The following is a 23,259-nucleotide window of genomic DNA, read 5'->3' on the forward strand; positions in this document are numbered from 1 at the left end:
GATCTGTCACTTATCTGTGTGACCCTCCTACCTATTGGCATGGGCTGTACATAATGAACTTTACAGGAGGTGGGGGGTAGGGGGAGATCCAGCTAACTCACAAGGGATCTCCTGCAATCTCCAGGAATGAGAGCATTGTAAGAGATATAGTTCCTCAGCTTTTCCCCTGGGGGACCCGGGACAACACCCAGACTGTTGGCAGCGACAGGTATGTGGGGCAGGGAAAGCCAAGCAGGTGGGCAGGGGCCAGGGACCCAGGTGACTAGACAAACCTACTGTGATCATCTCTCCTGAGCTCTGTCCTGAGCTGAGCTTCCTAAATAGTTTCTCTACATGATTGAGTCAATGATTCCCCAACTGAAAATCACTGCTATAAATCCCCTCACTTTTATTTTATGTAAATTTACTGTAACAGGAACCACTCTGGCACTGCTAAAATAGCAAAGCAAGGGCTCCAACCTAAATATAAAGAAACCATACAAAACAACCAAAACCAAAACAAAGCAGGAGTGAAAAACCAGTAGTGTTACATTCTCTTTAGATCCTGCTGCCTGCCTAAAGAGCCCCAGTGTTGGGCTGTCCTGGTTATGCAAGGAGAGGCTAGCTCCAGAGATGGTGGAGTTCGACTGGCCCAAAAGTGAATGGGAGAGAGGCCCTGACTATAAGGGGGCCTACGGAATTCCAAGAAGGGTGGCCAGGGTCACCCTGATTATAACTGGAGCAGGGACCAGGGAAAGAAGAGGCAGTGAACAGAGTCTGGGTGGCCTTGAACAAGTGAGATCATTCATGGAGGTGAGGAATTATCCCCAAAGCCAATGTCAGCCTCCCATCTGGGGAGCTTTTCATTGCTCCTGGTAGCAGGGCCAGGAGCCTAGAGTTTGAGATCCAGTGTGCTGCTTACCAGCTGTGTGAGCCTGGGCTGGTTTCCTTCAGTAAAATGGGAGTGTCCATGCCTGTGTCCAGAACTGTGCTGAGGACAAGAGGAAGCCACGTGCTGACTACTAGTGGATATCAGCATCATCACCTCCCTGGGGCATGTGTCTTCCCAGTCTGGTGCCTTAAAAGTTGCACAGCTGTTAAAGGCAACAAAGGTGAAAACCACAGTTCCCTCCAGTTTCAGGCCTGTGCCAAGCCTTTGCCTTTGCAGACATCATCACTCAGGACCCAGCTGCAGTACCATCTCTAACCCCTTGCACAAATGGGGAACCAGGCTCAGAGCCCTCAAGGGGAAGGCTGGACCCAGGCTGAGAAAAGGCTCACTGCTGACTTGGGTCTGGGAGGGGATGTTGGGAGAGTGGGAAGCTGGGGCCTGGGGACTCCAGAGGGAGCAGGGGCCACAAAGATGCTTGGCCCCATAGTCCAGCTTTGCTCCAGGTCAGTCTGTACAAAAGCTGAGGCCAAACCAGACAGCAAGGTCACAGCCCAGCTCATGCACCTCAGGCTGACGGTCATTCATCTCTGTGATGATGATAATGCTATCATATACTAGTCCTGATGATGCCATTAGTGCTATTATTGTTGTGGGAGAGGGTGCAGCCCACTTTGACACACCCAAGGACTCAGGAAAGGCTCGCCTGTCTCCCTCACTTGACCTGGCCTCATGCAACACCCCCACTCTAAGTGTACCCTGTCTCTACCCTGTGCCCCCGTCCCTGTGGCCACCCTACCCTGGCCACTCTCTGGAACCCAGGCCTGGGCACAACCTTCCATAAGGCACTGACATGGGGCACATGCCCAGCACAGGGTTGGAACCAGGAAAACAACTCCTTCCATGACAACTTAGATAGGACAGGTCATGCCAGGGTATGTGCACACCTTCTTCTTGCAGTGACCTCCACTGGAGTGCCAGAGTTGTCCTGAAGTGTGTGTGTGTGTGTGTGTGTGTGTGTGTGTGTGCGCGCGCGCGCAATCTGCATCATGCACCTGTGAGTCGGAGTTCTGTGTCTGTGGGTGTATTGACTGTGGACATAAATTTCCTGTTATTTGGTTGTTTTCATGTTTTCTGATGAGATTTTGGGGTGTCAGTGGGATTCGTGGGGAGAGAATTTTTGAAGTAGTTTTTGGTGCAAAAACGTGATTTTATTAAAGCACGGGGACAGGACCAGTGGCCCTGGCTGAAGAGCTGCCCAGGCACCATGAGGATAGACTAGTTATATACTATGGAGCTGGGGGGAGGTCAAGTCCAAAGGAAGTTTCCAATGAGACTTTCATATGCTAAAGAAGACTCCCAGGATACTGGCGACCTAGCTATTGTCAAACTAGGGTTGTTTGCCCTCTAGCAAAGCATTAACATTAAGACATAGGGAGTTCCTGGAGAAATATTTCACTCTGCTGGCCTCAAGTATCTGTCAATAGGCTGCAGGTTATAAGGAAATTTAGTTCTATCTGCCATTTCCTTCTGCCTTAGTTTCCTACATCCCTACGGAGGGATGATGTTGGGGCTCTAGGAAACCAAGTCCATAGGTTTCTGGAGATTAGTCTATTGATAAGATTGCCTTTTTCAAATGATTTACTGTTGTTTGTAAATAGGTGGAGACAGGCCCTGAAGGACTATAATCTCTATCAGTTAACCATTTTTTTTTTTCTTTTGCTTTGTTCTTGGGCAGCTGGGAGTAACCAAGGGATATCACACATATCCCACCTGGGGGTGGGAGTGGGGTTTTGAGGCCTGGAAGCTTGTCTTATGTTCCCTCATCATTTTCCTCTTGTGTTTATCTGTATGCATGTGTATCTGTGTCTATGTCTTTGAATAAGCATATATCTGCTGTGCAAATCTCTGTGTCTGTGACTATTATATGCATCTCTCAGGTACATGTGTCCCTGTGGGAGTATCTGTGTGTATCTGTATTTCGTGTCTGTGTGTGTACTGGTTGTATGTATGAATTTGCTGAATTGGGCTGCCCCCAGAGCCTGCAGCCTGGAATTTGCAAAGATGCATTATTGATCTCATCCAAAAGTATTTGAGAATAAGGTTCGTATTCTCCTTCTGGAACTGTGACGGAACCAGGCTGGAACGCTGGCGGAAAAACCAAGTGGTACTCGGAGATCTTGGTGGATTGAAGATTTATTTTACACCAGCGGGCTCAGAGGAGACTGTTTCTCCAAAGGTCTTAGCCCAGAATGCAAGTGGGAAGAGTAATTTATAGCCGAGAGCCTCCATATCTGTGGGGGATTTCATGCACAAAGCAAACAAAGGAAGAAGAACCCGAGGAGGGGTCTCTAAGCTAGAGACCAGAGTTCGTTTTAGTCCAATCAGCCATCTTTGGTGTACTTTATCCACTTCTCCAACATTAAGAGGCAGCAGATTCATGGGATCGTGAATGGAGCAGTGAGACACGGTCTTGCAAACAAGTGGAATCACCCCCCTAGGCTGCCTTCGGTCCTTTTACCCTTTCCCAGCCACCTCACTAGCTCTGGCCCTCACTTTACCCTCCAGCAGGGCATGGGAAAGACAGGCAGAGATGGACACCTGGGGCCACAGGAGTGTCCCCCATGACCTTTGAGTCCTAGTTGTTGAACAGGCAGAAGGAGTCACCCAGGGCCCTTGGAACCAGGAGGGAGAATCTGGCCCTGGAGTCTTCTCCGATGGGACTTGGGAAGAATTAAGGAGGGACAGCATTTGGTACCAGTTCATTTGTTGGAAAAATAAATAAAATACTGTGCCAAAGATGGCTGATGGGACTAAAACAAGCTTTGGTCTCTAGCTTAGAGACCCCATCCTCTGGGTTCTTCTTCCTTTGTTTTCTGCGCGTGGGAAAACCCCCACAGATATGCAAGCTGACAACTATAAATTGCCCTCCCCACTTGCATTTGGCACTCAGATCTTTGGAGAAATGGTCTCCTCTGAGCCCGCTGGTTTTAAATAAATCTCTGATCCATCAAGATCTCCAAGTGCCACTTGGTTTTTCCGCTGGCATTCCAGCCTGGTTCCTTAATATATCTGGTTCCCTGACCAGGAAACCCAACTGTGCTGGCCCAGTGTTGCCACCAGTTTGGAAGAATGGCAAGGTGGTGACGGAGCGAGGGATCACAAAGGAGAAGGTGTACCTGCCTGAATTGTGGCAGTCTCCTACTTGGTCGCTTTGGGCCAGCCCTGCTCTGTTGTTCCCACTGGACTCAAAGAGACCTGGTAGGTGAGGACCTGGACCTGACATTGGAACCAGTAAGGCCAGGGCCCCAAAGAAGTCAGGCCCACCCAAAAGGGTGGAAGGGGGGGACCCGATCAATCCTTGGAGGCCTTAACAGGTCTCACAGGTAGAGAATTTTGCAGGAAGGAATGTAATAGACTCTGACTCGTGTGTGTGTGTGTGTGTGTGTGTGTGTGAGAGAGAGAGAGAGAGAGAGAGAGAGAGAGAGAGAATGTGCGACTTGACCAGGCTTGCCAGTCGAGTTCGAGTTTGTGGCTCCACGGACAGGCACCCTTAGGATCCCCAAAAGTCTATGAAGTCTGAATGGGCTCTCCTGTGTTGTGGTGAGCATATAAGGTCTAGGGCAGTATCAGATCAGATTCCAATCGCAAATCACAAAGCTGAGTCTGCTACGGCCAAGCCTTACCTAAAGTTTCCCTCAGGAATGCGACCAGAGGAGTATCTGATTGGTCATCTCATCAGAGGGGATACCCTTCCTTTGTCTGTCTTTGCAACACCGAACACAAGAAAGAAATCAATAATGGGATCAAAACAGAGTAAGCCTACGATTTTAGAGGTCATGCTCAAAAAAAATTTTAAAGGGATTTTCAGGCAATTAAGGGGTGAAAATGGCACCCGGGAAGTTAAGGACCTTTTGTGAACTAGAATGGCCCATATTCAATGTAGGATGGCCCTCAGAAGGGACATTGGATGCTCAAATAGTGCAGCAGGTTTGGCTAATAGTCACAGGGAACCCAGGCCACCCTGATCAATTTCCATACATCGACTCCTGGCTTGAAATTGCCCAAAACCCCCCAACTTGGGTGCGATTCATCGTTAGGAAACAGAGCCAGGCAAAGGTTTTAGCCACTTTATCCGGAGACTCACCCAGGGAGCCAAAGAAGTGACCCACCGCTCCTCTAATATTTAAAGGAGATGCGAGGGAAGATATCATCTTCCCACCTCCTTATGACTCGTCAAGCTCCCTCCCCACTGCCCCTGAGATTGAAACTCCTCCCCCATCTGTCTATCCTTGGCCACTGCCAGAGTTATCCGTTTCCCACGCCCATCTCCCCAGCCCTCTTGGACCCAGAGAATATTCCCCCACAAGGGCCAGCAGCCAGATTGTGCCCCAGACCCAGACCTAATGCTCTCAAAATGTCTGTAAGGGAGATGAGAGAACCTGAAAGACAGAATGAGGATGTAACAGTCCAGCCCAGCCATTCCACGATATATTATCAACCTTTCTCTACAACCAACCCCCTCAATTGGAAACACAACACTCCATCATACTCTGAAAAGCCACAAGCAATGGTTGACTTGATGGAGTCCCTCTTCCAGACCCACCAACCAACTTGGGAAGATTGTCAACAGTTACTCTGTACTCTGTTTAATACAGAAGGAAAAAAATAAATAATGAGAGAAACACAACAGTACCTAGAAGATCACGCATCTCCGGGGATTAATAACCCTGCTGTCTGGGCTCAAGGTGCCACACCTGAAGAATGCCCAACATGGGATTTTACCACAGAAGAAGGACAAGCCCACATCTGATGATACCAGGAAGCCCTCCTTCAGGGAATCCAAGCTGGAGCCAAAAAGCCCATAAACATGACTAAAATATGGCCAGCCACACAACAGCCTAGGGAGTTTCCCAGAGACTACTATGAAAAATTATGTGAAACATACCGTGTATACGCCCCGTTTGACCCTGAGGCACCAGAAAGTCAACAAATTGTAAATACCTCTTTTGTGGCACAGGCCGCCCCAGATATCAGAAGAAAACTCCAGAAGCTGGAGGGCTTTGCCAGGATGAATATCACTCAGCTGATAGAGGTTGCCAGTACAGTTTTCATACACAGAGAAGTCACAGCTGAAAGAGAAGTGGAGAGAAGACTAAAAAAGAAGGCCACCCTTCTTGCAGCAGCACTAAAGGAAACAGACACTGCAAAGATGGTAAGACCCCAACCACCAAAAAGGAGGAAGCCCACAGCCCCCTTAGCAAGGACCGATGTGCATACTGCAAAGAAAAAGGACTTTGGAAGAATAAATGTCCGAATCGAAAGGGGCCCTCAAAACCCAGCCAATTTCAGGAGGAACCTCAAGATGAGAACTTTGTTGGTCTGGCGAAGATAGAATTGGACTGAGGGGGACCAGACTCTTTCTCTCTTGGCCTCCATGAGCCCTCTGTGGAAATGAAGGTAGGGGGCCGAACAGTAACTTTCATGGTTGACACTAGGGCTGAACACTCGGTTGTTATTTCCTAGGTGGTGCCCTTCAGCCAAAAGACAGCAACCATACTTGGGGCTACTGGGACACGGGCGATGCAGAAGCCCTTTGTAGAGCTTGACAATGTGAAGTTGGGAGTCACAAGGTCCAGCATGAGTTCCTCTACTTACCTGACTGTGAGATTCCTCTCCTGGGCCAGGATCTGCTCTCCAAACTTGGGGCCCAGATAACTTTTGAACCCACTGGACATAGTAGCCTCCAATTAAACCCAAGGCAGAAGGAAACCCTGGTCTTGGTGATTACCCTGCCAAGGGAAGAAGAATGGAGACTATTCTGTGCTCAGGCCCTACCCTGTAGCCCCTCAGAATTCAGGCTTACATTCCCCTCTGTATGGGCTGAAGATAACCCACCTGGACTAGCTTGCAGTCGGGGCCCCACTGTTGTTGACCTGATTCCTGGAGCCCAACCTCAGAGACAAAGGCAGTACTCTCTTCCACTCGAGGCTAGAATGGGTATACAAGAGCACCTGATCAAGCTCAGAGAAGCAGGTATTCTAATTGAGTGCCAATTGGCTTGGAATACCCCACTCTTGCCAGTCAAGAAGCCAGGAGGAGGATACTGACCAGTACAGGATTTGAGGTCCATTAGCAAAGTGACTGTTTCCTTACACCCAGTGGTTCTGAACCCATATACTCTCCCCAGACACATTCTGGGGTCAGCCAAATGGTATACATGGCTCAACCTAAAGGATGCTTTCTTCTGCCTCCACCTGGCTCCTCAAAGTCAACCATTGTTTGCCTTTGAATAGACTGAGCCCGTTACAGGGCCCCAGAGGCAGCTGATCTGGACACAACTTCTCCAAGGTTTCAAGAACTCACCCACTCTTTCGGGGGAAGCACTAGCTACAGACCTTGCTGACTTCCCAAGGGAAACCACAGGGTGTGTTCTCCTTCAATATGTAGATGACCTCCTCCATGCCAGCAACACCCAAGAAGACTGTATGAAAGGTACCAAGGCCCTCCTGAAGCTCCTGTCCTACTTGGGGTACCAAGCCTCTTGGAAGAAGGCACAGATTTGTCAGCAGCAGGTCCGATACTTAGGCTTCCTCCTCACAAAAGGAAAAAGAGAACTAGGACCGGAAAGGAAGAAAGTTATCACCACACAGCCACTGCCCCAAACAAAATGAGGCTTGCGTGAATTTTAGGGGCCACAGGGTTCTGTTGCATTTGGATTCCTGGATTCTCAGCCATAGTGAGGCCCCTCTGTGACCTGTTGGGAGGGCCAGACCGGGAGCCCCTCGCATGGACTCAGGAGGCAAGGGCCACTTTCACAGAAATAAAGTTGGCTCTGGGACGAGCCCCAGCCCTGGGTTTGCCTGACATAGAGGCCCTTTAATCTCTTCATACATGAAAAGGACAAAATAGCCCTTGGAGTGCTCACTCAGACCATGAGGCCTTGGCAATGGTCAGTGGCCTACCTGTCAAAAAAACTTGACCCTGTGGCTGCTGGATGGCCACCGTGCCTCAGAGCACTGGCAGCCACAGTCCTGCTCAACAAGGAGGCAGACAAACTCACACTGGGACAAATGCTTAATGTTAAGGTCCCACATGTGGTCATGTCCCTCATGAACACCCAAGGATATCGTTTCCTCTCCAATTCTCAACTGACACAATACCAAGGCCTTCTCTATGAAAACCCAAGGGTCATTCTCGAAACAGTAAGAACACTAAACCCAGCCACCTTCCTTCCCACGGAGGAGGGAGAACCTGACCATGACTGTTCCAAAGTAGTGGATGAAGTCTATGCCAGCCACCCAGACCTCCAAGACCAGGCTATAACAAGCCTGGAGATCACCCTGTTCAGTGATGGGAGCAGCTATTTACAAGAGGGCAGCCGAAGAGCAGGATATGCGGTAACCACAACCACTGAAGTTCTGGAAGCCAAGGCCTTGACAGAAGGATAGTTGGCACAATGGGCTGAACTGTACGCCTTAACCCAAGCCCTCATCCTTAGCAAATGTAAACGAGTTAACATCTACACTGATTCCTGGTATGCCTTCACTACTGTGCATGTACACAGGCCACCTATAAAGAAAGAGGCCTCCTTACTGCTGCAGGGAAAACTATCAAAAACAAGGAAGAAATACTAAAGCTTCTTGAGGCTGTATGGCTGCCAGACAAGGTAGCTATCCTACACTGTACGGGACATCAGAAAGGAGATGACCCCATAACTCAAGGAAATCGCCTGGCTGACAAAACAGCCAGAGCGGCTGCCTGTGATCTGTGATGACCCAGGTGAAGCTTCTACCTACACTATGACTCTTGCACTCCAGAGGGAAGCCTCCCCATCCCTGTACACAAATGAAGAAAGAAGTTGGGCCTTGACATAAGGGAGCACACTAAGCAAAGAGGGGGGGGGGGGTCATGCCAAATGGGCACATCTTTGTCCCGCCATCTATGGGAAAATACCTAGTGAAGGAATATCACCAACTCATGCACCTAGGGAAAACTGCACTGGAAGCCCTCCTCAAAAAGAACTACTATATCAGCCAGCTGCTGGCATTATGCTGAGCTGTCAGTGAACAATGTGCAACGTGTGCCAAAAATAATGCTTTGTCTGCCCCATGGCCCCCACCTGGCACGCAAAGGGTGGGGGCCACCCCTTTTGAAGACTCATACAACCAAATAAAGCGTTCAGGTACCTTCTTGTAATAATCTGCACATATTCGGGATGGGTCAAAGCATTCCCGACCAGAAAGGAATGAAGTCGCAAGGTGGCCAAAGCCCTTCTATGGGAGATTGTGCCTTGGTTTGGTCTACCCTTAACCATACACAGTGATAATGGACCTGCATTTGTGGCAGACATTATACAAACTCTGACAAAGTCCCTCAACATTACCTGGAAACTGCACACTGCTTACTGATCCCAGAGCTCAGGAAAAGTAGAGCGGATGAATCACACCCTCAAGGAAACCCTGGCTAAGTTTCCACCAAGAGACTAATCTCCCATGGCCAGATTTACTACTGCTGGCCCTCCTGCATGCTGATGCATGCCTGGGGCACTGGGATTCTCCCCTTTTGAGTTATTATATGGGTGACCCCCCCCCCCCACCATGTTTAGGAAAACTCCCAGGAGACCTACACCAGATTGGAGACAAAGGAAGAAGAGAACAGCTCTAGACCTTGGGGCAGTCCTAAATAAGTTACAGAGATACACCACAGAGAGGGCCCCAATTTCCTTAGGGACCCCTGTTCACCCCTTTCAGCCAGGAGACTCTGTGTGGGTCAAAGATTGGAAGAGGGAACCTCTTAGACCATGGTGGACTGGGCCACATACTGCTATTCTAACAACTCCAGCAACCCTTAAAGTTTCAGGTATCATCCCATGGGTCCATCACTCCAGAGTTAATAAGGCCAACTCAGAAGAACCCACAACCTGGTGAAGTGATCCAGATCCAGTCAACCCACTTAAACTGACCCTCCAAAGGGAAACTGGCCCCTGAGACCTCCAGCCCTGTTCCAGCCACACCCCAGAAGCTGGCTGGCCTGCGCATGGCAGAAGTCTGAGGAATCAATGCATGAACCTAGCCCAGGGGTTTGGATGAAACTCTGCCAGCCCTTGCCCCTTACTGATGCCATAGCCCTGATCTTCTTATTGTTGGGCTGATAGAGACTACACCAACAAGCTGGACATGGGACAAAAGATGCATGCTGGGTCTCACATACCTCCTTTGGATGGGAGGATTATTAAGTATTGCCAGTGTATTATGATAACCTCTCTCACCCTGAAACTGCCACTTACCCACTTTGCCCCCAGGATTGCTATATGATAATAAGGGGATCAAGAGTGTTCAGGGCCTTCACCTACCTCCACAAAGATTGCTACAAGAGAAAAACACCCACTCTCTGTCAGTTACCCGGTGCCCCAAGGGCTAAGTATTGGACCATAGAGATAACCCAAAATGTCAGGAACCCATGTCATAACAAGGGCCTCCAGAGAGGGAAGCATGTTTGCTACACTTACCTTACTCAATGGGGGATCTCAGATGGAGGAGGGGTGCAAGACAGGTTCCTTCAAAAAGTTATAAAGGATACCCAGGATAGGATAATACAAGCCATAAGGGCGACCACTCCCCTGGCAGCCTAGCAAGGTTTGAAACTTTCAGCCCTCAGTCAGATGCTTACCAATTCCCCACTCCAGCATTGGGCCAACACTACTCTACAAGTCCTCCATAAAATAGATAATCACACCCAAACCTGCTGGATGTGCTAGCCCCTCAGTCAGAGGGTTTACTTAGCCACTCCCATACCTTTGTCCTGAAAAGCTCCTGAAAATCTCAAAACCAACACCTGTGTCTTAACTGGACCCCTGGCCACTGGGATCCATCTCACAAATGCCGACAATCTAATCTGCACAGTCCCTGAAGGTATGAATTGTACCTCTCTATGTAGAAGAAATGTAACTTTAAAGAGGAATGCAACCCTGTGTTCAACCCCTGGAGTGTTCTATCTGTGTTCTAATTCAGCCTACCGATGCTTAGAGGCCAACTGGACTCAAATATGTTATTCCATCTTCCTAACCCCAGAGATATCCGTATACACTGAAGATCAGCTCTTAACAGCCTTTAGCCCCAAGTCCCGGGCTAAACAGGCTGTCCTGCTACCCATTCTGATAGGAGCAGGAATTGTGATAGGAATAGGAACCAGAATAGGAGGCATAGGTTCATCTGTTGGACTATACCATAGACTATCTCAAGAGATAAATGAAGACACAGAACGGGTGGCAGATTCTCTGGTAACTTACAAAACCAAATGAACTCTCTGGCGGCAGTGACCCTCCAAAACAGGCAAGCTCTCAACCTCCTCACTTCAGAAAAAGGAGAGACTTGAATATTTCTGGGGGAGGAATGTTGGTATTTTGTAAACCAGTCGGGAATAGTTACAACTAAGGTTAAGGAACTCAAGGAAATAATTCAAGGTAGACAACAGAAAAGTATCAATCAATGGAAAGGATGAGATCTCAGAGATTGGGCATCCTGGCTTCCTGCCCTGGTGGGTCCCCTCCTCTCCATAATTTTACTTGTATCCATCAGTCCTTGTATACTGAATGCTGTGGTACATTTTGCTGAAAACACTGTTGCTTGCCAAACTACTGCAAGTATCTTAGCCCTCCGAGAGTATCAACCTATAAAACTGAAAGGTGATGCCTACTAAAGTTTTTTTTTAAGGCATCAAAAAGGGGGAATGTTGAAAAAGTAAAGTATGCCAAAGATGGCCGATGGGGCTAAAACAAACTCTGGTCTCCAGCTTAGAGACCCCTCCTCCGGGTTCTTCTTCCTTTGTTTGCCATGCGCGTGAAAACCCCGGCAGATATGGAAGCTGTCGGCTATAAATTACCCACACACACACTTGCATTCCAGGCTAACACTTTTGGAGAAACAGTCTCCTCTCAGCCTGTCAGTGTAAAATAAATCTCCAACCCACCAAGATCTCCAAGTGCCACTTGGCTTTTCTGCCAGCATTCCAGCCTGGTTCCATAACAATAGCAATGGACAGATCATCTAAACAGAAAGTCAACAAAGAAACAATGGTTTTGAATGACACACTGGACCAGATGGACTTAACATATATATTCAAAACATTTTATCCCAAAGCAGCAGAATATATATTGTTTTCCAGTACACATGGAACGTTCTGCAGAATAGATCACATACTGGGGACACAAATCAGCCCTCAAGTACAAAAAGATCAAGATCATACCATGCATATTTTCAGACCACAATGCTATGAAACTCAAAATCAACCATGAGAAAAAATTTGGAAAGAAAACAAATACTTGGAGACTAAAGAAAATCCTACTAAAGAATGAATGAGCTAACCAAGAAGTTAAAGAGGAAATTAAAAAATACATGGAAGCCAATGAAAATGATAACACTACAGCCCAAAACCTCTGTGAAGCAGCAAAGGTAGTCATAAGAGGGAAGTATATAGCAATCCAGGCCTTCCTAAAGAAGGAATAAAGGTCTCAGATACACAACCTAAACTTACACCTTAAAGAGCTGGAAAAAGAACAGCAAATAAAACCCAAAACCATCAGAAGACAAGAAATGATAAAGTTTAGAGCAAAAATCAATGCTGTTGAAGTCAATGCTAAAGAAGAAAAAAACAACAGATCGATGAAACCAGAAGCTGGTTGTCTGAAAGAATTAACAAAATTGATAAGCCACTAGCCAGTTAAATCAAAAAGAGAAAGGAAAAGACCCAAATGAATAAAATCAAGAATGAAAGAGGAGAGATCACAACCAACACAGCAGAAATAAAACCAATAATAAGAGAATGTTACGAACAATTATACCCCCAATAAATGGGAAATCTAAAAGAAATGGACAAATTCCTAGAAATATATAAACTATCAAAACTGAAAAAAAAGAAATAGAAAATTTGAACAGACCCATAACCAGTAAAGAAATCGAATTACTAATCAAAAATCTCCAAAACCATGGGGCTCCTGGGTGGCTCAGTCGGTTGAGCGTCTGACTTTGGCTCAGGTCATGATTTCGCGATCAGTTCGAGCCCCGCATTGGGCTCTGTGCTGACAGCTCAGAGCCTAGAGTCTGCTTCGGATTCTGTCTCTCTCTCTCTGCCCCTCCCCTGCTCATGCTCTGTCTCTCTCTCTCTGTGTGTGTCAAAAATAAATAAACATTAAGGAAAAAAAAATTTTTTTTATCTCCAAACAAGAGCCCAGGGCCAGATAGCTTTCCAGGGGAATTCTACAAAACATTTCAGGAAGAGTTAATAGCTACTCTCTTGAAGCTCTTCCAAAACATAGAAATGGAAGGAAAACTTCCAAACTCTTTCTATGAAGCCAGATTTACCTTGATTCCAAAACCAAAGACCCCACTAAAAAGGAGAACTAAACACCAATTTCCCTGATGAATATGGACACAAAAATGTTCCACAAGATATTAGCCAAACGGATCCAACAACACATTTAAAAAATTAGTCAACACAATCAAGTGGGATTTATACCTGGGATGCAGGGCTTGTTCAATATCCACAAAACAATCAATGTGATTCATCACATCAACAAAAGAAAGGACAAGAATCATATGATCCTCTCAAGAGATGCAGAGAAAGCATTTGTCAAAACACAGCATCCTTTCTTGATAAAACCCTCAAGTAAGTACAGATGGAAGGATCATACCTAGATATCATAAAAGCCATATATGAATGACCCAACGCTAATATCATCCTCAATGGGGAAAAATTGAGAGCTTTCCCCCTTGTTCCTTGTCAGGAACAAGACAAGGATGCCCACTCTCACCACCATTATTCAACATAGTATTGGAAGTCTTAGCCTCTGCAGTCAGACAACACAAAGAAATAAAAGGCATCCAAATTGGCCAGGAGGAGGTCAAACATTCGCTCTTCGCAGATGACACGATACTCTATATGGAAAACCCAAAAGATTCCACCAAAAAACTGCTAGAACTGATCCATTAATTCAGCAAAGTGGCAGGATATAAAATCAATGCACAGGAATCGGTTGCATTCCTATACACCAACAATGAAGCAACAGAAAGAGAAATCAAGGAATCGATCCCATTTACAGTTGCACAAAAAAACATAAAATACCTAGGAATAAATCTAACCAAAGAGATGAAAAATCTATATGCTGAAAACTATAGAAAGCTTATGAAAGACATTGAAGATGACACACACAAAAAGAAAAAGATTCCATGTTCCTGGATAGGAAGAACAAATATCGTTAAAATGTCAATACTACCCAAAGCAATCTACATATTCAATGCAATACCTATCAAAATAATGCCAGCATTCTTCACAGAGCCACAACAAGCCATACCACAATTTGAATGGAACCAGAAAAGACCCCGAATAGCCAAAGCAATCTTGAAAAAGAAAACCAAAGCGGGAGGCATCACAAGCCCAGACTTCAAGCTGTATTACAAAGCTGTAATCATGAAGACAGTATGGTACTGGCACAAGAACAGACACTCAGATCAATGGAACAGAATAGAGAACCCAGAAATGGACCCACAAACGTATGGCCAACTAATCTTTGACAAAGCAGGAAGGACTATCCAATGGAATAAAGACAGTCTCTTTAGCAGGTGGTGCTGGGAAAACTGGACAGCGACATGCAGAAGAATGAACCTGGACCACTTTCTTACACCATACACAAAAATAAACTCAAAATTGATAAAAGACCTCAGCGTAAGACAGGAAGCCATCAAAATCCTCGAGGAGAAAGCAGGCAAAAACCTCTTTGATCTTGGCCGCAGCAACTTCTTACTCCACACGTCTCTGGAGGCAAGGGAAACAAAAGCAGAAATGAACAACTGGGACCTCATCAAAATAAAAAGCTTCTGCATAGCGAAGGAAACAATCAGCAAAACTAAAAGGCAACCAACAAAATGAGAGAAGATATTTGCAAGTGACATATCAGATAAAGGGTTAGTATCCAAAATCTATAAAGAACTTATCAAACTCAACACCCAAAAAACAAAGAATCCAGTGAAGAAATGGGTGAAAGATGTGAATAGACACTTCTCCAAGGAAGACATCCAGATGGCCAACCAACACGTGAAAAAATGCTCATCACTCATCATCAGGGAAATACAAATTAAAACCACAAAGAGATACGACCTTACACCTGTCAGAATGGCTAACATAAACAACTCTGGCAACAACAGATGTTGGCGAGGATGTGGAGAAAGAGGATCTCTCTTGCATTGTTGTTGGGAATGCAAGGTGGTGCAGTCACTCTGGAAAACAGTATGGAGGTTCCTCAAAAAACTAAAAATAGAACTACCCTATGACCCAGCAATTGCACTACTAGGCATTTATCCATGGGATACAGGTGTGCTGTTTCAAAGGGACACATGCACCCCTATGTTTATAGCAGCACTATCAACAATAGCCAAAGTATGGAAAGAGCCCAAATGTCCATCGATGAATGAATGGATAAAGAAGAGGTGGTATTTGTGTACAATGGAGTATTACTCAGCAATCAAAAAGAATTAAATCTTGCCATTTGCAACTACGTGGATGGAAGAGTATTATGCTAAGTGAAATTAGTCAGAGAAAGACAAAAATCATATGACTTCACTCATGAGGACTTTAAGAGACAAAACAGATGAACGTAAGGGAAGGGAAACAAAAATAATATAAAAACAGGGATGGGGACAAAACAGAAGGGACTCATAAATATGGAGAACTGAGGATTACTGGAGGGGTTGTGGGGGGGGTGGGCTAAATGAGTAAGGGGAACTAAGGAATCTACTCCTGAAATCATGGTTTCATTATATGCTAATTTGGATGTAAATTTTTAAAAATAAAAAATATAATTTAAAAAAAGAAGAAAAATAAGTAAATAATTTTTTTAAAAAAGCAAATAAAAGAGACCTCAAATTAATTCTTTGATCAATAAAAAAAAATAGGTCTACAACAATATATACCAAACCTTACTAGCTAAGATAGTATGCTTAGCTCTTCCAAGTTATTAAAAGATTAATGCTTTCACTCAGCTTAATGGTCAACCTGATATATGATGGGTTCCTATGGAAAGAACAGTTATTTATGCTTGGAGATTCAGGCTATTTCTTTGTTTTAATTAACAGTCATTGTAAGTATGTTACTGTCTACAGATTTATTCTAGGCCTTTTTTCTATGTTTTAGTTTATATTTGAGAGAGAGAGAGAGAGTGAGAGAGAGCAAGTGTGGGGGGGGGGGCAGAGAGAGGGAGACACAGAATTTGAAGCAGGCTCCAGGCTCCCACCTGTCAGCACAGAGCCCGACATGGGGCTCGAAATCATGAGCAGTGAGATCATGACCTAAGCCGAAGTCAGACGCTTAACCAACTGAATGACCCAGATGCCCCTACTCCTGTATTAAATTTGCAAATTAATATCAGACTCCAAATGCATTGATTATTATCTAAGCCTTTACTCATTCACAAGGTGCATTTACTTTGAACAAAATTTATTTCAATAAGATGCTCTAGTCTTCTATTTTTAGGAGCTACACATAGAAGCAGAGAACCAACAGCTTCCTTACACACAACTTAACAGCCATCTCTACCCCCCTGATACCAATTGAAAACAACCATTACATGACCACTTGATCAACATCCATAAGCTCAGGGCAACGGTTTGGAAATGCCAAATGAAACCAGAGCTCAACAGGTGTGAGGAGTCACACCATGACCTATACTATTTCCATCTACATGTCCAAATGACAACTATTAACAGCTGCTTTCCTGTCAATTCAATGATTACACAACTTGCATGCATGCAAATATAACACACTTTTTAAAGCAAAGCTCACTCTAAAATATAAAATCTATGGAGAAAAATCCTAAGTTCTATTTTAAACAATCAGCTGCACCCAAAGAAAGAACGATAGTCTCCTAACTATAAATAACTGACTTTCAAAGTCTATGACGGTTTTTCACCAATAGAGCTCAGGCATGTTACCAAGAACACATGGTAAACTCTTACAACAAAGGCAGTCACCTTTTCCTTTATATTTTAGGATAAAATAACAGTTATTGCCTTGACATTATGAATTCATTGTATAATTCTGACCTCCTAAAAAGGAAAAAACTCTCTTAGTATTCTTAGTGGCTAAATTCTGTCAAGGGAAGAATACATTTATTTTTTTTTTAATTTTTTTAACATTTATTTATGAGACAGAGAGAGAGCATGAACAGGGGAGGGTCAGAGAAAGAGGGAGACACACAGAATCTGAAACGGGCTCCAGGCTCTGAGCTGTCAGCACAGAGCCCGATGCAGGGCTTGAACCCACGGACCGCGAGATCATGACCTGAGCCGAAGTCGGACGCTCAACCGACTGAGCCACCCAGGCACCCCAAGGGAAGAATACATTTAGATAATCATTAAGGATAACAGAAATTGCAGCAGTAAAAAAAAAAAAAAAAAAAGGATATGAGATTCAACTTCAACCTGTGGGTATAATTACTCAGATTCTAAACTTAATCCCATTTCCTGAAATGTAAAACCAGCTTTACAGGTACCATTGCTTATAATATATCAGGCTGAAATATGACTTTTCCCCATTCATCTTGGGGACAGTGTGGTAGATGAAAGAAACTGGGCTTTGGAGCCCATGAGAACAAAGTTATCCAAAGAACAGCACTTACTAGTACTGTGATCTCAGGAACATGACCTACTCTCTTTTGAGCCTCAGATTGTAGATTTTTTCAAAATGAGAGTAATCATACTTACCTCACCTGGAGGTTATGGTGTACATGCTAAGGATGTAACTCCAGTGCCAGCCAGGAACTTGGAGTATAGTGGTACAGGGAAAGTGCAAGCCTATACAAATAAATAAATAGAGTTATAACTTGGGCTAAGGGAAAACTGGGATTAGCACTGTGTGAGCAAATAATGGGGGCAAGGGAATATGGAAAAAAAAACGCATGTGAGTAGTGAGTAGGTACTACAGATAGAAACCTGTTATGGAATGGATTTGCCTCCAAAATCTATACGTTGAAGTACTAACTACCCATGTGACTGTATTTGGATACCAGATCTTGAAAGGTAAAGCCAAGGTGAATGAGCTCATTTGGGGGGAGGGACCCTAATCTGATAACGTGTCCTATAAGAAGAGAGTGGGCATCTACACACACAGAAGGAAGACCACGTGAAGACACTGGGAAGGACGTCATCCACCAGCCATGGAGAGAGGAGACCCACCCTGCCCACACCCTGATCTAAAGTGTGAGAAAATAAATAAATCAATTTCTGTTGCCTAAGCCACCCAGTGTGTGGTACTTTGTGATGGCGGACCCAGGAAACTAATACGAAATCCCAACATTTATTCAGCGAATGGTGTTTGAGCCTTTGTAGGGGTTAGGCACTGTCCTAGGGCCTTAAGGAAACAGCCCTAAACAAAGCTAGTTTGGTCTTTGGACCCCATGGAGACAACATTCTGGCAGGGACTGCAGCAGGCGACAGACAGCAAGCAAGTAAGAAAAACAGATGATGCCAAGGGCCGGGAAGAAAAAGAATGCCGGGAAGGCAGATCGGGTGTTCGGGTCGGAGAAGGAGCAGTTTTCCGTTTTAGATAAAGAGCTAGCAGAGACCCCACTGAGCAGGTGACGTCAGAGCAAAGATATGACAGAAATGAGGGAGTATGTCATGTGGGCATGTGGGAGAACATTCCAGACAGAGAGAGGCAAAGTGAGTGCAAAGACCTAAAGCAGGAGTGTGTGCCTGACATGTTCAGGGAGCAGGGAGGGGGCGGGTGTGGCCACAGCCCAGTAAACAAGGGGAGGGGGAGAGGAGATGCCTTCAGGGAGATAGCAGAGGCTGGGGAGGGTAGCACCTGTGTGGTGCACAATTGGAGTCAGGCGTCTGGACACATGAAGAGCTGGGGGCAGGGCATAAAGCCTTGCAGGCCCCAACTGCTGGTCCATAGAAGCCTGAGGCTGGCTGAGATCACCCCAGAGTAAGGACAGGAGGAAAGTTGATGGGAGGTGGGAAGAAGATGAGGACAGATCAACACAGACACTGGTGAGCAGCAGCCCGGGTGGGGGGAGGAGGAAGGAAGGAATTTTTAAAGTAATTACGTGTGTCTGTAAAATGGTGCCACGTAGTCTGCAAACTGGAAGTTGAGACGTCACCGTGAGCTTCAGCGATGTGTCGTTCATTAATGAGATGAAAACTAGAACAAGTGGGAGAGGAAGCCCTCTCAGACTCAGCTGACAGAGAGAAGGTCTGCAGGCGCCAGCACGTGCAATGCTAGGACGTAGGAAGACAAAACAGGTGGTGGTGGATGGGAAGTGATTGCTCCCCATGGGCCAGGAGAAACAGCTGCAGGTGCACAGGATGACCGGGTCCCGAGGAAACCCCCGGTGTGCAGGAGAGAGTGAAGCCGTGCAAGGGCCGTGTTAGCAAGATGGCTTCCTCCCTTAAGAACATGGCTCAACTGTGGCAATGGGGCACCAGCCAGAGCCATGGGGACAGATGTAGCAAGGTGGGTGGCTGTGAGGTTGCTGGGACTGTGTGTGATTGGGAAACACGGTGAAGATGCCCTATGTTCTCTCTGCCTGTAGAAAGGGATCATGGCCAGGATATAGAAAGTGATGCACATGAGAAACAGAGCATTGAGCCCTCCACAGGGATTCCCATGTTGTCCTCTTACAGCAGACATTCCCACCTTCTTCCTGCCCCCATCACCTCCGTGATGCCTGGCAATCCCTCATCTGCTCTCCATTTCTATGATTTTGTCACCTCAAGAATATTATACAAGAGGAATCGAAAAGCACATGACCTTCTTAAGATTCGCTTTTTCCCCTCTGGGCATAATTCTCCAGAGATTTGGTCCTGCTGCAGTGTCTATCAGCAGTGCGTGCCCTGGCACTGCTCACCGGTGAGCAACCCACCTCACGGGGCTAACATGGTTTGGCTATCTCCCTATGGAAGGACACGTTGTACTAGGCTGGACAATAGCCCTCAAAGAAATCAAGTCCTAATACCTGGAATCTAACTCCCATCGATGGGACCTAGTTAAGGATCTTGAGTCCTGGCTTGTCTGAGTGAGCCCTAGATAGAATCACGAGCATCCTTAGAGAGACTTGACACACGAGGAGCACTGTGTCCAGGGAGACAGACTGGGGTGATGTGGACACAAGCCAAGAGAGGTTGGTGGCCACTGGGCACTGGGAGCTACCAGAGGGAAGAGATCCACTGTCCCCTGGAGCCCTGGGGTCTCCAGAGGGAGTATAGCCCTGCTGACAACTTAGTCTTAATGAAGTGAATTTTCCCAGAACTGTGAGAAAACACAATTTTGTTCTCATAGGCCACCAAGTTTGTGGTAAAAGAGCAGGTGTGTGCAGAACAGGTCCCCATTCCCATCTCCCTCGGACTTTGGAGTCTTCCTTCCCTGAGAAAGTCAGGGATGCTCTGATATTACAACCTAGTTGACTGCAGGCAGCCATTGAGTCATTATTATGACCGTTCCCACTTCTCAAGGCAACACATTAAATTACATTTCCTGTGGGAGGAACTGTGTATCCATGTCCGGCCAATCCTATGTCACCCTTTTGGTTTAATACTCTTTGAATCCACTCCCATACTTGTTCCCTAGTCTCCTACCAGTGCGAAGTGGTAATACCCTGCCACTCCCTTGCATGGGCACCTGATCCTGCATAACCTGATCCCATACCTCCGTTTGGAGTACACTGGCATCCCGTTATTTTCCAGGAAGTAAACACGGATGATAGATGTGGAGCCTGCAGATCACTGCTCTCTGTCACCACAGTATTGTCTTAGGTGAAACCATTGAAACCTTTTCTCTAGGGGTTCTTGGGGTGGGGTAAGACTATTTTCCTCAGACGAGGGGGAGCTGCTTCTCTTGGCAACAAAACACAAGATACTCACCTCATGAGGCCATACATTTTCTGATGTTTCGCCCTTGCTTTGTATCCTATTTCCTGCGTATACCCCAGGCACCCAAAACTGACCGCGGACAGGCTCTGTAACTGCCCCCCATGGCCACAGTGATGACTCCACCCACGATCCTCCAGCATGCTGTCCTCCATCACTCCGCACCAGCACTAGTGGTAATGTGAACAAATGTGAAATCACCTCTTGCCACCAATGACCAGCATCCACTTCTGCCAACAAGGAAGCTACTTGTATGTGCACCAGAGAGAGGAGCAGTCCAGTCCCAGAGTGCCAGTTCCAGGCGGTTTCCTGCGGCCACTCGCAGTGCAAACTACCACTTGTGCAGGACTGCGACAGGAGACAGACGGCACACCCAGAAGCAGTGAGTGAAGAGCACTGCAAGGGTAAGGGAACCTCCAGGAGACGGCGGAGGGGGCAAAGTGGCCATGCTAAGCAAAGGCAAGATGTTTCCACAAAGAAGAAAGTGCAAGGAAAAGTGGTTCCTGATCCCATGAGATTTATCTGGAGATGAGGGTCATGTGGGGAGATGTGATACAGAGGAACACGACTACAGAAGCCCCCCATTATCCATGAGGATATGTCTGGAGACCCCAGGTGGATCCCTGAAACCACAGACAGTACAAATACTATAGTGGCCATGAAGGGGTGCTGGCGGCACACCCCCACAATGCCAATGAAAGGGTACAGGATGCCGATGTGGGGGTGCAGATGGTTCACGCCTACTTGGCCCCTAAAGGGGTGTTGTCGGTTCACCCCTACATGGCCCATGAAGAGGCGCAGGCTTGATATATCTACATGGCTGGTGAAAGGGCACAGAAGGGGTGCAACCATAATAATCCTCCATCACGGATGAGGGGTGCAAGCATCACACCTCCCCATCACCGATGTAGGTGTATGGAGCCTGTCCTAGAAGGCCAAAAAATATGATTCGCGTACTGTAGGCAGCTGTTAGGGATGTGGCGATGAGCATTTGTACTAGGGCTCAGGCATTGGTATATGATTTTAAGATCTAAATACCAAAAATAGACAACCAGCTCCTAACTTAAGACTGGGTGAATTTCACAATAGAAGCAATAATGCTAGTATGTGCAACAAGAAATATCTGTCCTTGCATAAGTTTCTATCAGAGTGCATAACCACGGATAGTTAACACTAAGATAAAAATAACCTAACTGTAAAGTCAACATCAAACCAATTGTTAACCCAACACAGTAAGGCAATCAGGAAAGATGAAAAGAAAAGGAACTCAGGGAACACAAACCCCACCTGTTTACCAATCACATCACCTCTAACATTTCTAGTATTGGAGGCCCTGCCTACCCAAGGACATTCGTGAAAAGGCTGTGGTATCCTGACCATGCAAAGGTAGCATAATCACTTGTTCCCTAAATAGTGACTCATATGAACAGCCACACGAGAGTTTTACTGTCTCTTCCAATTGGTGAAATGGACCTTCCCGTGAGGAGACAGGAATAGGATAAGACCCTATGGAGCTTTAATTCACTGGCCCAAAGAGACTACATCAATACAACCAATAGGAACAACAGATCTCCCCGTGGACCAAAAATTTAGGTTGGGGTGACCTCAGAGAATAAAATCCCCTCTGAGGGATTTAGATTTATACTTACCAGTCAACAGTACAACCTCACTTATTGATCCAAAATACTTGATCAATGCTGTAGGTACTATACATGTACCCTGGCAGAGTTTCCTTTGGGGGTGGGTGGTTGTTGTCTTCACATTCAGTGCAGGGTTAGGAAACGGTGGTGGTGGTGGTGGTGGTGGTGGTGGTGGTGTTTTCTCCTTTTCCATAAAGAGTTCCAAGGCAACCATTTTGTGAGAGCCAAGCAGTAGCTGGGCTGCTCCTGGATCCCTTGCTGCTTCGGGTTCCCTGTTGGGTGTCCTAGCAGTGGCCTAGCAGAAAAAAAATAAAAGAAGATGACAGAACACACTCAGGTAACCGAAGATGTGAATGAAGAGCCTACTGAAATACCACCAGAAGACAATGGGACAGTGCTGCTGTCCACAGTTACAGTCCAGTTTCCTGGAGCATGTAGGATGCACTAGAGAAATGCAGTGTCACAGTACTTGAGAGATGTCTGGACAGTAGAAGAAACGCTGCACGACCCCAATGCTGGCTGGGGAAATGTGGTATATGTCGTCACCTATACCGAGATAACAAAAGAACAATGGACGAGACAGATGTCTGCTTCTTCAGGAATGAAAGTGAAAAGACCCATCCAGGAAATGTCTGATTGAAAATGCTTTTAGGTACATTTTTTGGGAGAGAAAGAGAGACAGAGAGAGAGAGAGAGGGAGAGACAGAACACAAATTGGGAAGGGGCAGAGACAGAGAGAGAGAGAGAGACAGTATCTGAAGCAGGCTCCACATTCAGAGCCATCAGCATAGAGGCTGACCCAGGGCTCAAAACCACAAACTGAGAGACCATG

The 23,259-nt window shown here is 46.2% G+C and overlaps 1 long non-coding RNA gene across 1 annotated transcript in view; it reads right to left on the minus strand.

Moving 5' to 3' along the window:
* Nucleotides 1-22,287: 22,287 nt before the first annotated feature.
* LOC122474890 overlaps nt 22,288-23,259 on the minus strand; it is a 30,764-nt gene continuing 29,792 nt past the window's right edge. Inside the window, exon 2 of the long non-coding RNA XR_006295039.1 lies at nt 22,288-22,722. This is a non-coding gene — a long non-coding RNA (uncharacterized LOC122474890). The remainder of the gene's footprint in view (nt 22,723-23,259) is intronic.

Source organism: Prionailurus bengalensis, chromosome D4 (genome assembly GCF_016509475.1).
Source record: "Prionailurus bengalensis isolate Pbe53 chromosome D4, Fcat_Pben_1.1_paternal_pri, whole genome shotgun sequence".
NCBI classification, from domain to species: domain Eukaryota; kingdom Metazoa; phylum Chordata; class Mammalia; order Carnivora; family Felidae; genus Prionailurus; species Prionailurus bengalensis.